The following is a 16,443-nucleotide window of genomic DNA, read 5'->3' on the forward strand; positions in this document are numbered from 1 at the left end:
GCCTCTTCCTGCTCGTTGATAACCTTTATTCTGCCACTTTCTGCTTGTTTCTGACCTTCATTCTGCCTCTGTCTGCTCCCTTTTTGGACAGTGGTGGGACCCTCAAGGCCTACCCAGTTTAGCACCTTCCTGCAGAAGCTGTCATTGCTGCTGGACACAGAGGGCTGATGGAAATGCAGCTCCCTACATGCAGGAGCAATAGTTTCCTCTCTTTCCCTGCTTGCATGTCTGTGGGCAGGGAAAGAGATGAAACATCCACTTCCAGTGGGCGGAAGAACTTGACAGCTCCCGCCCGCTGGAACCAGAGTGTTTGCCTTAGGGTGGTGGGAACTGTCACAGCTCCATCCAAGCGAAAAAAAGGCGATGATAGTGGGCACCTTGGGACATAGCAGGAGCCGGCCCTGAGGGGTGGTGGTCCCCAGGGCCATTATTGGCTCCGGGAGGGGGCCGTTTCCTTTGATGTTCCAGGGCCTGTCCTTTGTAGGTGGTGGTCCCCAGGGCCGAGAATGGCCCTGGAAGGGGCACGTCTCCTCTCTCCTATTGTTTTTAAAGTATTTGGCCCTGGGAAGCGGCGGTCCCTAGGGACCAGGGGGCCCATGTGGTCCCCCACTAGGTGTTTTTAGCCCCGGGGAGATGGTTCTCTCTTGGGCTCATAGAGCTCATGGAGGGGGGTCTTGTGCACCCTCCTTATATTATAATTAAAGCTCCAGCAAGTTTGTGGCCCCCAGGGCTCCATAAGTCACCTTGCTAAACAATGCCCTGGAACCTGCCCCACCCAGAGGATTTTTATCAAACAATTCGCGGCAGTCCACACTTGTTTCTTTTTTTTGCCTGGAGGCATGGATCCACTGAGATTTACAGCAATTTTTTTTTTAAATGCGGGGTCCCACTGTGCCCCTAGCACTAGAGCTAAGAGGTCAGGGTAATCCTACCCTGCCCCTTTTTCTTTTTTTTTAAAACAAATTTTCAGGGGCGCAGCTGAAGCCGAATCCTAAGATGGCTGTTAACACATCCTGGTTGAAGTGTTGGCAGCCAATCAGATCTCAGCACCAGATCAGGGGTGTTCACAGTGCCTTCATGTCTTTAGATATCCAAATTTGTTTTAAAAAAAATATTTCCCAAACTACTCAAATGATTAGCATAAATTTACAAAAAGGATGCTTTCTAGATCAACAGATAACTTTCTGGCAAATTTGGTTATTCCGTTCAGCAGTTTGGGCTGCAGTCGTATCTTAAATACAAATGGAAATTAACATCGGAAACACACTTTTTTTTTACCCCCACTTTTTCTCAGCCACCACTTCATGGATCGCCTCAAAACATAAAAATGGGAAAGACATGGCTTGGTAGTTCGGACTGGACTGTTCCCATGAGGCACAGGGTCAGAGCTGATTTGCATATAGCCAGCGTCTAACCCAGGGTGGTGTGGAGTGCAAAAAAACAATGGATTTAGGCCCAGATCCTTGTACTGAGGTGAATGTATGCCATTGTTCTACATTCTGTCCATCAACTGTGTTTTTTGCAATTTTCACCCTGAGTGTGCTGGGTATACTCAGACGTGAGTCCCAGGCTCTCCACACCACTGGAGTCAAGCTATCCAGGCTGATGAAGGCTGATAGCCAGAAACCGGTCCTTGGATGCTTGATTCCGGTCTGGGAAAGACATGGCTTGGTAGTTCGGACTGGACTGTTCCCATGAGGCACAGGGTCAGAGCTGATTTGCATATAGCCAGTGTCTAACCCAGGGTGGTGTGGAGTGCAAAAAACGATGGATTTAGGCCCAGATCTTTGTACTGGGGTAAATGTATGACATTGTTCTACATTCTGTCCATCAACTGTGTTTTTTGCAACTAGAATAACCAGCAAAAGGAACGATTGATGGACAGAATGCTGAACAATGCAAAGATTCACACCCAGCCATAAGCATTCGGTTTGAATCCATTGTTCTTTTTCTCGCCACGCCAGCCCAGCTTGTACCCAGCCATATGCAAATCAGTCTTGACGGTGCTCCTCATGGGAACAGTCCAGCAAAAAATACCAAAGGTTCCAGGCGCGGTAAAGTTAGGCTCAGGTTTCAATCATACAAAACCACATACATTCTGCAGATAGTGACCTGAGCTAAGTGATCTTACGCTCCTGCAATGTACTGTTTATGACCTCCCATACTTCACTGATGACATGGTCAGTGACATCACTGAATACATTGTCATTAACCATGTCATGAGTGATGTGATATGTGAGGTCATAAGCAGTGCATTTTGGGGGTGTAAGTTATAGTTAGCTCAAGTAATTATAACTCCTGAATTTCTATGGTTTCGTATGAATGAAATATGAGCCTAACTAACGTCCTTGTAACATTTGGCTTTTTCGGTGAATTTCAAAGTTTTTTTAAATTCAATTTCCTAACTATAATGTCCCTGTAGCCTCTTCTGTTTAAGTGAATATCTATGTTTTTTTTAACTAGTAGTCGAGTTGGCAGAGTGGTGGAAAAAGGGGGCAAGGCCTCGAACCAGCTTTCAGGAGTCCCACTGTGTCAGACTTATTGTGGGTAACAGAAGGGACTTCCTAGCTCCCAAGGACCCTCAGCATCCAAGAAGACTTTATTTATCCCCCAACCAGTATTGCATCAAGAGGAGCACTTGCAGAGTGGTGGAGAAGGGGGGTGGGGCCTCCGACCAGCTCTCAGCAATCGCTCTGTGTGGGAATTACTAGATGTAACAGGAGGGGGTTCTTCGCCCCAAAAAACCCCAGAATCCAAAGGGGACTTCATACCCCAACCAATAGTGCGCCAGGAGGTGTGTTTGCAGAGTGATGGAGAAAGGAAGTGGGGCTTCCGACCAGCTCACAGCAATCTCATCTTGTGAGACTTACTGGTGGTAACAGGAGGGATTCTTGGCCCCAAAGGACCCTCAGCATGCAAGGGGATTTCATCCCCCAACCAGTAGTGCATAAGGGAATGTGTTTGCAGTGTAATGGGGAAAGGGAGCATGGCCTCCTCTGACCTCTCAGCAATCCAGCTGCTTTGGAATTACTGGAGGTAACAGGAAGACTTGTTGGCCCCAAAGGATCAACAGCTTTCATGGGGATTTATCCCCCACCCAGTAGTGCACCAGGGGGGTTGTTTGCAGAATGGTAGTGAAAGGGGACAGAGCCTCCTGGGATGTGCCTGACTAGCTTTGTTTTAGTTTTTAATGGAGGAGGGTCACATGGCCCCTCTTCCCTGGACCAATTTAAACCCTGGGAACACCATCCCACTGGCCAGACCTTTTTGAAACGAGGGGGAGAGGCCGCGCAGCCCCCATTCCAGGCTGATTTTGGCCCTGGGAAGCCCATACCCCGGTCCCTGTTCTATTTGTATTAGAGATGGGGGGGCCCCAGGGAGGCAGCAGTCTCTTGAGCTAAGGACAGCTGGGATGGGGCTGCTATGCCCTCCTTCCAATTTTTTTTAATAGAAGTTGGCCCTGGGGAGGAGTGGTCCAGAGGCCTAGGAAGGGGGTTTGAGAAGCCCCACATCACAATCCATAAAAATGTAGTTTTAGAATGTGGCCCAAAGGAAGAAGTGGTCCCTGGGGCTCTGGTTGGTCCAAGACACCCACCCCCCATTTAATAATAAATCAGCCCTGTGAAGGTGGTGCTCCCCTGGCATTAATAAGCCCCAGGAGTTGAGCCCACCTCCATTATTTACAAAATGCCTCCCGGACTTGGCCCACCTAGGGGCCGATTAGTACAGGAGACCATACTTCTTATTTGTTTATCTGGGAACCGTGGATCCAACGTGACTCCTGAATAACTTTTTTTTAAATGCTTTTTTGGCCCTGTGGGGCCCTTGTGGGACCCCCCACCCCCCGTCCAAGAGGCCCAGGGAGTCAGGGTATTTCCACTCTGCCCCTTTTCTTTTTTTAAAAATTTTTTCTGGGACTCATCTCAAGCCAAGTCCCAAGATTTTTGCCAGCACTTCCTGGTTTGAAGTGTTGGCATATAACACATCAAGAGCAGACCAGGTCTACGAATGGCGTGTAGCTATGCCGGAGACTGCGAAACAGTCAGGTGTATGTGTGTACACATGTTACTGTGTAACAGGTACTAGGACAATGGCTAGGACACGTCCCATCAGACCACCCTCATGGTGGAATGTCATCATGTGGGAGATGGTGGTCACTCTCAACCTCATCCGACCATATAGTGTCTGGAATCAAAGCCAAAAACTCTAGCCATGATATTCATCAAAACAGTGAAAATAGAAAATAAAATTACATATACAAGTGCAGTGCTAAATAAATCGTGATGAATAAAAATAACTACTAAGACTCAGGAAACGTTCAAACTGAAGTCTAAGTGTCAAAGATTAAAAACACGCCGAGTAGATGAAGACTGTAACTACTCAATGGCGCTGTGCAGAAAAAGGGTCGACATGTTTCAGCCATTAGGGGAATTACCCCGGCTTTCTTCAGGACCTATAGTGTTGGATTACTACTGCAACTAACCGTGAATTGTGAACTAACAAGTAACACAACATGTACATATCTACCAGGAACTTGACACTCCAATGTTCACTGGAGAAAGAGATGTAACTTGTTCCTGTCCAGAGACACAAAAAATATGTATAATAATTCCAGTACAACACTACCCACATACATTTGCATGAATACACAATCGCCGTACATTCAAACACACTTGCGCGAATAGTTTATATTCCGCATGACAAAAAAAAGCATAGTAGCTTAATCACACAGAGGCATTTCCTCATAGTGATACTCACCCAGCTTTGTGTGGGTGAAGACCTCACCTTGCCCGGCAACCGCTCGGGAGAATGAGGCCCCGCTCTGCAGTGTAGAAATAGGACATAGTTAGCACACAATCTGTACTTTGCCCAGCCAAATTACTCTACACCTAGACCCAACAAACGTGTGATAGTCACCCATCTGTCCGACCAAGAAATTGCACACACAGAGGTATTTCACATCTCACCAACATGCAGTGTAGGCGCTGGTGTGTGCCTCTGACTAGCTAGCTTAGAGGTCCACTGGAGGATACTCATTTTCAAGACATGAGTGGGATATGTGAGAGATCTTAACTTTAGATGGCTATTGTTAGAATTGAGGAGGAAGCTGATCAAGACTCCAAAAAAGAATCTCTGAATGACTATTATTGGGTTATCCTTGTATGGCAAAAAACATTTAGTATTAAGCATCCTATGGGCACAGTCTCAATGATACAAAACCTTTCTGGGCTACTTCAAGTCATGCTACCTCGAGAGAACTCGAAAAAACTAAGTCTCAGCAGCCAGGGCGTCTGCCCTCTCACCTGTCCGTCGGTGCCCCTCGTTGTGACCAAGCGGAAGTGGAGGTGTGGATGGTACCGCCCTCCTTCTATTTATATCAACGAAGAAAATCATTAATCAGCCACATGGGGCTCCAAGTAATGCCAAGACAGCTGCCAAGGTGTTCGCATAGATTAGAAGCATAAACACGGACAGCAGAAGTAGCTGGAAGTAATACTTTTTAACCGGGTTCGTGAATCATAATCCGGACAAGGACGGCGCAGGCGCGCAGTCGAGACCACTGTTCCCTCGCGCATGCGCAACAGCAGTCGGGGACGCGATGAAACCAACATTGTTTAAAACATCGCCCCCGCCATGAACTCCTCTGCTATGTCCTTTAAAACATGATTCAGAAGTGGGGCAAATTGTTGGAAACATTATTATTGAAAAATTAATGTTATACTCAGAATCCAAATAAAGGTGGGACGTATATATGAACCTAAATGTTCTTATTGGTCTGGTGTCTACCATTATTTGGCAACACGTGACCAAGTCAGCAAAACTGTCCATTGGGGATAAGCATATTTAGGAAATGAGCAAGGTACTAAAAGGAGTTATTATGTAATGGAGTCTCAAGGATAGACATTCGCTATTTATGAGGGTCCATCCATCATAGTTTCCATCAAGGTCCTCCGATTATAACATGGATTGGATGTAATTATCAAAGTGCAGGGATGAATGGGGTCGGCAGACGCGGCAACACACACAATTGAGTTTGGGTGAGCCTAAGAGTGTAAACAAAGGTACGTAACAAGACCCGCAACTAAAAAGTTGCTCTAAATACTAAAAACATGAATGTGTGGAGGGTCAAGGGGAATATTTAACGACCTGTCTGCTCGCACCCCTACTCTCAACATATAACACATCAAGAGCAGGAAACTATGATGGATGGACCCTCATAAATAGCGAATGTCTATCCTTGAGACTCCATTACATAATAACTCCTTTTGGTAGATGCTGTTTCCAAACTACAATGCATCCTTTCTGAGGCATTGTCATTGCCTTTCCTCTTGCTCCCTACGTTAGTACCTTGCTCATTTCCTAAATATGCTTATCCCCAATGGACAGTTTTGCTGACTTGGTCACGTGTTGCCAAATAATGGTAGACACCAGACCAATAAGAACATTTAGGTTCATATATACGTTCCACCTTTATTTGGATTCTGAGTATAACATTAATTTTTCAATAATAATGTTTCCAACAGTTTGCCCCACTTCTGAATCATGTTTTAAAGGACATAGCAGAGGAGTTCATGGCGGGGGCGATGTTTTAAACAATTTTGGTTTCATCACGGCCCCGACTGCTGTTGCGCATGCGCAAGGGAACAGTGGTCTCGACTGCGCGCCTGCGCGCGTCCTTGTCCGGATTATGATTCACGAAAACGGTTAAAAAGTATTACTTCCAGCTACTTCTGCTGTCCGTGTTTATGCTTCTAATTTATGCGAACACCTTGGCAGCTGTCTTGGCATTACTTGGAGCCCCATGTGGCTGATTAATGATTTTCTTCATTGATATAAATAGAAGGAGGGCGGTACCATCCACACCTCCACTTCCGCTTGGTCACAACGAGGGGTACCGACGGACAGGTGAGAGGCCAGACCCCCTGGCTGCTGAGACTTAGTTTTTTCGAGTTCTCTCGAGGTAGCATGACTTGAAGTAGCCCAGAAAGGTTTTGTATCATTGAGACTGTGCCCATAGGATGCTTAATACTAAATGTTGTTTGCCATACAAGGATAACCCAATAATAGTCATTCAGAGATTCTTTTTTGGAGTCTTGATCAGCTTCCTCCTCAATTCTAACAATAGCCATCTAAAGTTAAGATCTCTCACATATCCCACTCATGTCTTGAAAATGAGTATCCTCCAGTGGACCTCTAAGCTAGCTAGTCAGAGGCGCACACCAGCGCCTACACTGCATGTTGGTGAGATGTGAAATACCTCTGTGTGTGCAATTTCTTGGTCGGACAGATGGGTGACTATCACACGTTTGTTGGGTCTAGGTGTAGAATAATTTGGCTGGGCAAAGTATAGATTGTGTGCTAACTATGTCCTATTTCTACACTGCAGAGCGGGGCCTCATTCTCCCGAGCGGTTGCCGGGCGAGGTGAGGTCTTCACCCACACAAAGCTGGGTGAGTATCACTATGAGGAAATGCCTCTGTGTGATTAAGCTACTATGCTTTTTTGTGTCATGCGGAATATAAACTATTTGCGCAAGTGTGTTTGAATGTACGGCGATTGTGTATTCATGCAGATGTATGTGGGTAGTGTTGTACTGGTATTATTATACATATTTTTTGTGTCTCTTGACAGGAACAAGTTACATCTCTTTCTCCAGTGAACAATGGAGTGTCAAGTTCCTGGTAGATATGTACATGTTGTGTTACTTGTTAGTTCACAATTCACGGTTAGTTGCAGTAGCAATCCAACACTATAGGTCCTGAAGAAAGCCGGGGTAATTCCCCTAATGGCTGAAACATGTCGACCCTTTTTCTGCACAGCGCCATTGAGTAGTTACAGTCTTCATCTACTCGGCGTGTTTTTAATCTTTGACACTTAGACTTCAGTTTGAACGTTTCCTGAGTCTTAGTAGTTATTTTTATTCATCACGATTACTTTAGCACTGCACTTGTATATGTAATTTTATTTTCTATTTTCACTGTTTTGATGAATATCATGGCTAGAGTTTTTGGCTTAGATTCCCGACACTATATGGTCGGATTAGGTTGAGAGTGACCACCATCTCCCACATGATAACATTCCACCATGAGGGTGGTCTGATGGGACGTGTCCTAGCCATTGTCCTTGTACCTGTTACTCAGTAACATGTGTACACACATACACCTGACTGTTTCGCAGTCTCCGGCATAGCTACACGCCATTCGTAGACCTGGTCTGCTCTTGATGTGTTATATGTTGAGAGTAGGGATGCGAGCAGACAGGTCGTTAAATATTCCCCTTGACCCTCCACACATTCATGTTTTTAGTTTGAAGGGTTGGCAGCCAATCAGATCAGAACATGAGATCGTGAGGGGTTGCAAATCCTCCGCTTCCCTATGTATATAATTGGAAATTTCTTTTAATAACTACTCAACTACTGAACGGGTTTCCACCAAACCCAAAAAGACACTTCCCTGACCTAACATCTACCTTTCTGCTAAATGTTGGTGTTGTTCCATTCAGCAGTTCGGGGTGTAGGTGTGTCTAAAGTTCCAATGGAAATGAACATGGGGAAAACACATTTCGGGACACCCCTTTTTCTTGACCCTCGCTTGACGAATCACCCCAAAACATTCAAGACAGCAACTGAAAGTGAGTGGTAAATGAGTTGTGAAAAATTTGCGAGGATTCATCAAACAACAATAAAGTTATTGGCACATGATTAAACACTTTTCCGAAGGAAACTAGGTCCTAACTATAACTACATACTTGTGACTCCAACCCATACCCACCTCAAAATGACCCTTGCGGCCCAAAAACCATATCTACCCTAACCTCTAAAAAAAAACCTGCCACCCCAAAACCCATTCCAACCCTAAAATTACCCATGCCACCCAAAATAAATACCACCAAAACTTTAAAATTGTCCTTGCCACCCAAAAGCCATTACCTACCCTAAATCCAAAAATTACCCTTGCTACCCACAAACCTATACCAATAACTGCCACATTGTACGGGTAATGCATGGTAACAGCAGCGTTGTTATTTCCGTTTCCCTCACCCTGCATTATGGACCATCTAGGACCTACCTTTGGGAAGACTTATATGTAATAAAAAGGGCCTTTTAGGCTTGGCAAGGGGATTATTGTGCCAAGTCAAATTGGCAGTTTAAAACTATCAACAGGGTGCAACGGCGGGCATCAGACATGTTTTAAGGGGCTTCCTAAGTGGGTGGCACACTAAGGGCCTGATTACAATTTTTTGCGGATCGGTTACTCTATCATAAATGTGACAGAAATCCTGCTGCCGAATCTAAATATATCTAATGGAACTTAATGGAGTTCGTAATATGGCGGATGGCATAACTGTCCCTATTGTGTTGGAGTAACTCATCCGCCAAACTTAATCAAGCCCTAAGGGCTGCAGGCCCACTAGTACCATTTAATTTACTTTCCTGGGTATATGGTATACCACTTTACCAGGGACGTGTTAGTAAATTAAATTCAAATGAGGTGTAAACCAATTTTGCCATGTTTTAAGGAGTGAGCACAAGCACTTTAGCACTAGTTAGCAGTGGTAGAGAGCTCAGAGACGTAAGCCCAACTTATTCAAAAAAATAGGCGGAATGAAGGCAATATGTTTGGGGGAAGACCTCTCTAATGCTCTGGGCTCTGGGCCCTGATGGCTCTGCACCTGCTGCACCAATGGTAGCTCTGTCCCTGGTTTTATTTACAAGTACAGTAAGCTTCAGTCAGCTCCACACATTCTTTCAGATTGGTTGCGAGGCACCAACGTCATGAAAAGGCCTAATATAGTTGATGATGAACATCCTTGAGCTTCACCTCATGGAAAGTACTACTGTGCTATATATAATGTCCCCTGCAAAGTAGTCCTTTACAAGATGTTGTTATTATCTTATTGGCCGATGCCAGCACTCTTCATCTTAACAACGGGGTCTCCAAAACACAGCATGGATGGACTGGCTATGCCGGGCATCTGGCGTTTCCCATTGAGGCTGGAAGGCTTGGGGTGTGGGGCGGTATTGTTACTGGGGGGTAGGACGTGGTTTTGTAGAAGTACAGCAGTTTTGAAAGCACCTGCTGCAGAGTTCCTTGTACATCCAGAAGTTTTAAAGCAACAATAAAAGTGTTCAGAAAACTCCAGTGATTAATATACCCTAAGTGGGCTGGTCTGAAAACATTTGCTAGGGCTGCTTTGGTTTCCCAGTCTGGCCATGATACCCAGCACCCTCTGGGCACTGACAGCTTCCTAAACAAACTACTATTTGCCTATCTGGTCAGGGGTGCTGGAATCAAGGGAACTTTGGATGTCGACAGTATCTCAGCCGCCATTTTCTCCCAATTTGTTATGAAGCACTAATAAGCAGCTTCACGTATTTTGTACTTTGGATGAAACACATTCACACATATTTACTGCCAAATTATGATTGTATTTACCTATTAAGAATGCAGTTTCAGACGTCTCATGAACAATGTGTGAAAATAAATTGAAATGTCTGATGATGCAGAGCGCTCCTTCAAATTTCATGATTGCATGGTGTGGCAGAAATATGCTACCTGTACTGATATAAAAACCTCAGGATTCTAGAAAGCATATTTGGTCATATTCTCAATGTGGGTCTGTATCTGGAGGAACCGAGACTGTGTATGTAGCTCGAGTTAACTTTTTGAGTGAGGAACCTCAGGTCCTTGGACAGGAAAACCTAAAATAGATAACCGATTACTGATTCGTAAAATTGATTTTGGGAGGGGTGTGTAGGGCTCCCCCTCTAAATAACTACTTGAAATGCTATGTATCGATTGTTTAGGACCAACGTTTGGATTACATGTTAAGCTATCGACTCTTCAAAGAAGGTAAACCAGTTGCCAAAGGGAAGTCGTACCCATAGCACCCCTTTCTTCCCCTTTCTTAATATAAATAAAACGTTTTTTGTAAGTAGGCAGTAGTCCAAGGGACCACTGACTACTCTTACACAAACTTTATTTTAAAAAGTAATTTTTTTCTTAAATGCAGACCTGTTTTTTTTATAATGTACATTATTTAAATGCAAATACAGAGATGGTGGTCAGATGAAACCACCAGCCACCATCCCTTTTGTTGGAATCCAAACAGTGTGTTGCAATTTCTGACCTCCCTCATGAATATTGATGAGTTGGGTTGAATTGCAACCCCCTCTGGATGGTGATTTTGAAACTGACCTATCACTACATATGTCAGCTTGCGAAATCAGAACTGACTTGCAAAAAAGTCAGGGGCATACTCACAAGGAGCCATCCCCAAATTAACGGCACGTTATTGCAGGCAAAGTCATGATAAAATTACCCCACCATTCTCAAGCTGGTGCTAACAGCCCACAGCACCAGTTTTCCCTCGATAGCAGCTGCAAAAAACATCGCCACAGAGGACCCCCGCAAATATCGCTAATGAGATGCAGAGTAGGTGTTCCCGTGCCAAAAGACGCGACAACACCACACCTCAACATTCACAATGACTAGACAGATCGGCGATAAGCACACAAAGCTTGCGATAAGGCGTGTTATCAGCAGAAAATTTACACCTGCTCTGACCTGGTGTAAAGTCTGACGGCAGCCTGCACCACATGGGGGAGCCCAGCCCAGGGCGTCATCGGAAAGTCAGTGTATGCCATGGAGCCACACATCATGCAGGCCGGACACGCAAGAGGGCCACAATACCTACCCGGCACACCTCTGCCCCGGACCACCACAGAGGCAGCACAGACAAAGATAGCAGCCCCCAGGAAAAGCACCTGCCTCACAGGTCAAACACCTGACAATGTCGCAGTCCACTACAGGCTGAAAGGTACAACCATCCTACACATCCGGGCCATCATCGCCCAACAGGCCAACGGCACCAACACAGCGGACAACCAACATCCTACCCCACACCAAGCTGCTGGCTGTGCTGCAACTGTTGGCCCCTGGCACACCCCAACCAACACCTGCCAGAGTCAGCGGAGTCTCACAGCCAGCCCCATCCAAGTCCCCCACACCTGTCCTGGACATCACCATCACCCTGGCACACCAGGCCCCATACGTACAACATAAGGCAAAGGAACCGCTGGAGATCAAGCAAGGACCATATGCCATAGCTGGATGCACGCACGTGTAGAGGGGAAATCCACAGCACACATGTCACAATCAGCACCACAGGAAGCACATATCACACCTCAATGTGCAGGCAACATCACAACACCGTGGGAGCTTCACCAATGTCGCCTCCAAATACAGAGCCAGTGTGCATGATCCCTTCACCCTCTGACAGCCCATCATCAACCAGCCTTCCCAGGATGGCACCAAGGGAAATGCACAGTCCCTTGGCAAGTTCACAATTAACACCCCACTCACCTCAACTCCACAACCATGCAATCCACACCTATGGCAAAGCACACTTCACAAACTCACAACCAACATGCACAACAACATGTCCACCCACCAGACACAATAGAACAACTTACAATGGTAACCTGGGCAAGCCGTGAAGATGACCAATCAACAACATGGCACCTCAGCCACACAATATCCAAATGTGGGGAGAGGTGGCAACCAGACCTGTGTGAATGATGCAGTAGAACCATGAATGGGAAAGAACACAATGCCAGGAGTCGCGGCGAAGTGCTGGACAGACTGCAATATGCAGAACACACCCATATCCACAGCGCCATACACCTCTGGTGTATGGAGTGTAGTGGACAGTTGAGGCAATCATGTCACCCCAGCCAGTGGGGTCCTTGCAGAAATGTTGCCTGTTACACCCCCCGTAAGCGTAAGCAGAGAGGGATGGCCCACCAGGCCAGTGTAGGATGTGAATAAAAATCACGTAGCACTGGGCGTGGTCCTCTTCTGGAAAGCCCAATGCCTCTGTCAGGGTGGCGCCTCCCAGCCCACCACAAGGCCCATGCCGTCCTCGTTAGTGGAGTTGCCTGAGATCCTGTGCACCTGCCATACCCCGGCCCGCTGGACCACAAACCCATCTGGGCCGACCCTACGCAGCCAGGCCACACTGATCAGCAGCTGACTCCGGCATGTGTCAAAGAGGGACCACCGCATGCCAGTGTAAGCTCCAAGCCCGAGGCCCGCAACCCAGCCAGCCTTTTAGAGCCTCGCTGGCCCACATTACTCCTTCCTCGTTTACATATTCTACCGGCGTCCGCTACGGCCCAGTGGGTCCCATATATTAAACTGTGTCCTGGCTCCTGAATGGCAGTGACCCCAAATCCAGGCCAGCGGCCACAGCATCAGAACCCTGATCAGTGAAGCATAGTTCCATGTGGGCATCTTGCGACACGTACTGCCACTAACCCTTTTTAACGCCAGCTGGTGACCCATGCTGCCACTAACCTTTTTCAACGACAGCTGGCGACACATGCTGCCACAAACCCTGTTCAACACCAGCCAGCAACACGTGCTACCACGAACCCTGTTCAACGCCAGCCGGCGACATGTGCTGCAACAAACCCTGTTTAACGCCAGCCGGCGACACGTGCTGCCACAAACCCTGTTCAACCCCAGCCGGCGACATGTGGATGAAGGACCAGGACTACCCTGCGGACCAGTAGGTCTCACATCCAGCACCTAGTCACAAATCACGAATGGCTGAGTCCACAGCAGTGGTCGCACAGAGAGGAGTAAGAGGAAAAGTCTGGATAAAAGCTGTGTCACAGTCACGGAGGTGACCGAACACATGGTGCCACTGAACCTGAAGTACACAGGTTGGTTGGGCTACGAACACCGGCCTGCCGGCAGCACTTGGTGAATGGCCCATGCTGACCGCTGCCTCTGGCCTACTCTGCTCTCGGCCTAGGCTGCGCTCGAGTAGGTCACAGATTTGGAACTGAACATTGATTATGCAAAGGCAGATTACACATCATTGCACTCTAGGAGAGGCCTAAGAGGATGTCGCCTTGCATCTTGGTGGAGAGAAAAGGATCATCATTACAAAGGTGTTCGTACACTACCGACAACTGCCCTGGTGTCACTAGTGCTGTGCATTGCGAGCCAACAACATGTGGCTGTGGGCCACTGCTGACCGCTGCCTCCAGCCTACACTGCGGTCCAGCAGGTCACAGAGTCATGATTTTGCTTTGGCTGAATTCATATCAGTGTATCCCCATCATCGCAGACTGCATCCCCACTCAGCTCTGGTGCCACTAAGTCTGCTCCCTGACATTCCGGACACTCTCTGGTTGAACTTTGGTGGCATCTGAGTCAATGGACTAGGGGGCAGTTTTCATCCTCATGTATCTGACACCGAATTGGCGGTGTCTACGAGGCTGCCGCATTCCACTCATTCATTTGCTGCTTCCGGATGAGATCAAACCTTTAGACGTCATGCCCTGGAGGACAGCCTCCACTGAAATTGATGGTGACCAGCTCAGGTCGCATGGCCCATTTGATTGCTCCGCAAGTCACCGTCCCATGACTGTGTGCCTGTGCCGGCCGCAGTGCATCTGGGGCCACCAACTCTGTGCTGGTCAAGTCCGGGACATTGGATGGCCCCTGAAGCATATTTATTTATTTATTTATAAAGATTTATATAGCGTGAACTTGATCCCAAAGGATATCAGAGCGCTTTACAGTTATAGGGAAAGGTAACAATCAAAACATGAGTCAAACATGGGGAGTATAATAGTCATTGAATTAAATAGTGCACACATAATAACTCAATTATAACTCCTGAGTGGTCTAGGAGTGAGCTATATGATGGAGCGTAGTGATATAAGGGGAGTAAGTGAAAAAATCATATACAGGAATAATAACCAATACCGAAATATTAATCTAAGCTTGAGTCAAATGGGGCTTCTTATAGGCATTGAATCAAGTGGTGAGCATCCAATAGATCATTTATACACCTGGGTGAGAGAAGGATGGGCAAAACGATGTAACATAATAACTTATGGGGAGTAAAAACAATAATCATGTACAGGAATAATAATCAAAACCAATATAATAATCATATACTGGAATAATTACCGATATTAAAGTATGTCCGATGAGCTTAGAGTTAAAAAATTGCCCCTCCTGTTGAGGTAAGAAATTCTTCATGAGGAATCTTTTTGCTTCCAATTTGAAAGCAGCCTTGGAAGAGATCCTCCGAATTTCAGGTGGAAGAGAGGTCCAGATTGTATGAGCAGAGCCAGAGAACAGAGAAGGCTCATTGGCAAGTTCTCTTTTTGCCGAAGATCTGTGGTTTCAAGAGGAGAGAATTGGCATTCCTTGACAATCTAACTCCTCCAGATAGTTCTAGTTTTTGTGCAAGGTAGGTGGTGGTTTTGAAGTGGAGGGCTTTGTGTGAAAGGCAGGCAATCTTCAGTTGAATTCAAACTTCGTAGGGTAGCCAATTTAGCGATTTTGAAACCGGAGAGATGTGTGCTTTTTGCTTGGTGCCCGTGATCAATCTGGCCGCTGCGTTCAGTGAAGCCTTTAGGGGGGCCAAAGAGTATTTTGGGAGTCCACATAGCGTAACACTGCCATAGTCAAGTCTCGGTAGGACAAGCGCTTGGACCACTTGCTTGAAATCTGCTTGCGGTAGGAAAAGTTTGAGATTCCTGAGTGTTCTCAGAAGGTGGTTAGCACCCTTGAACACATTGCTAATGTGAGACTTCATATTCAGATGCTTGTCCAGGGTAATTCCTAGGTATTTAGCTGAGTCGATAATGCGGGGGAGCAGTTGAAGGCGGTAAGTTGGTTCATCCATAGGTGGATTTTAGAAGTATGTTTTGGAGGAGAAATTATAAGGAATTCTGTTTTGGAGGTGGTTCTTAGTTAACCAATTTTGGGTAGTCAGAAGGGTAGAGTTGAGTGAAGTGATGTCATCCGGAGAGGAGATTTTCAGATAGAGTTGGGTATTGTCTGCATACATATGGAAGCGAATGTCCAAGGATTTTAGAACATTAACTAATGGTTCCAGGAACAGAATGAAGAGAATGTGAGATAAGGAGAATCCTTGGGAAACCCCCATGCTGACTGGTGATGGCTAGGAGAGTGAGTGGTTCTCTTTAACTCTTTGGGTTCTGTGCTGCAAGAAGGACGCAAACCAATGCAGAACCAGACCTGAAAGGCCCATCCTATGCTACAGAATGAATAGGAGGTTGTCATGATTGACCTTGTCAAATGTGGAGGAAAGGTCGAGTAGGATAAGGAGGCAGGGGTCATCAATGCCATTTCTCTGTGGCCTTGTGCTGTACGCAGCCTCCGGGCCCGAATGCGTCCCACCAGGGCTCACACACCAAAGCGAGTCCAGACCGGTCCGGACTTCGCAACACCGCAGGAGGCACATGCCACCACCGCAAGGACCACCTGCAACCACCATATGCCAGCTTTGAAATGGTGGTCCTGACAGACTTACAGAGTTGCTCAGACTTGTTTTGGATGCCATCATCGGCCTGATACCCTGCTCTGTACTCCAGGTGCCAGTGACTCAGTG

This window comes from Lissotriton vulgaris, chromosome 10, assembly GCF_964263255.1.
Source record: "Lissotriton vulgaris chromosome 10, aLisVul1.2, whole genome shotgun sequence".
NCBI lineage: Eukaryota > Metazoa > Chordata > Amphibia > Caudata > Salamandridae > Lissotriton > Lissotriton vulgaris.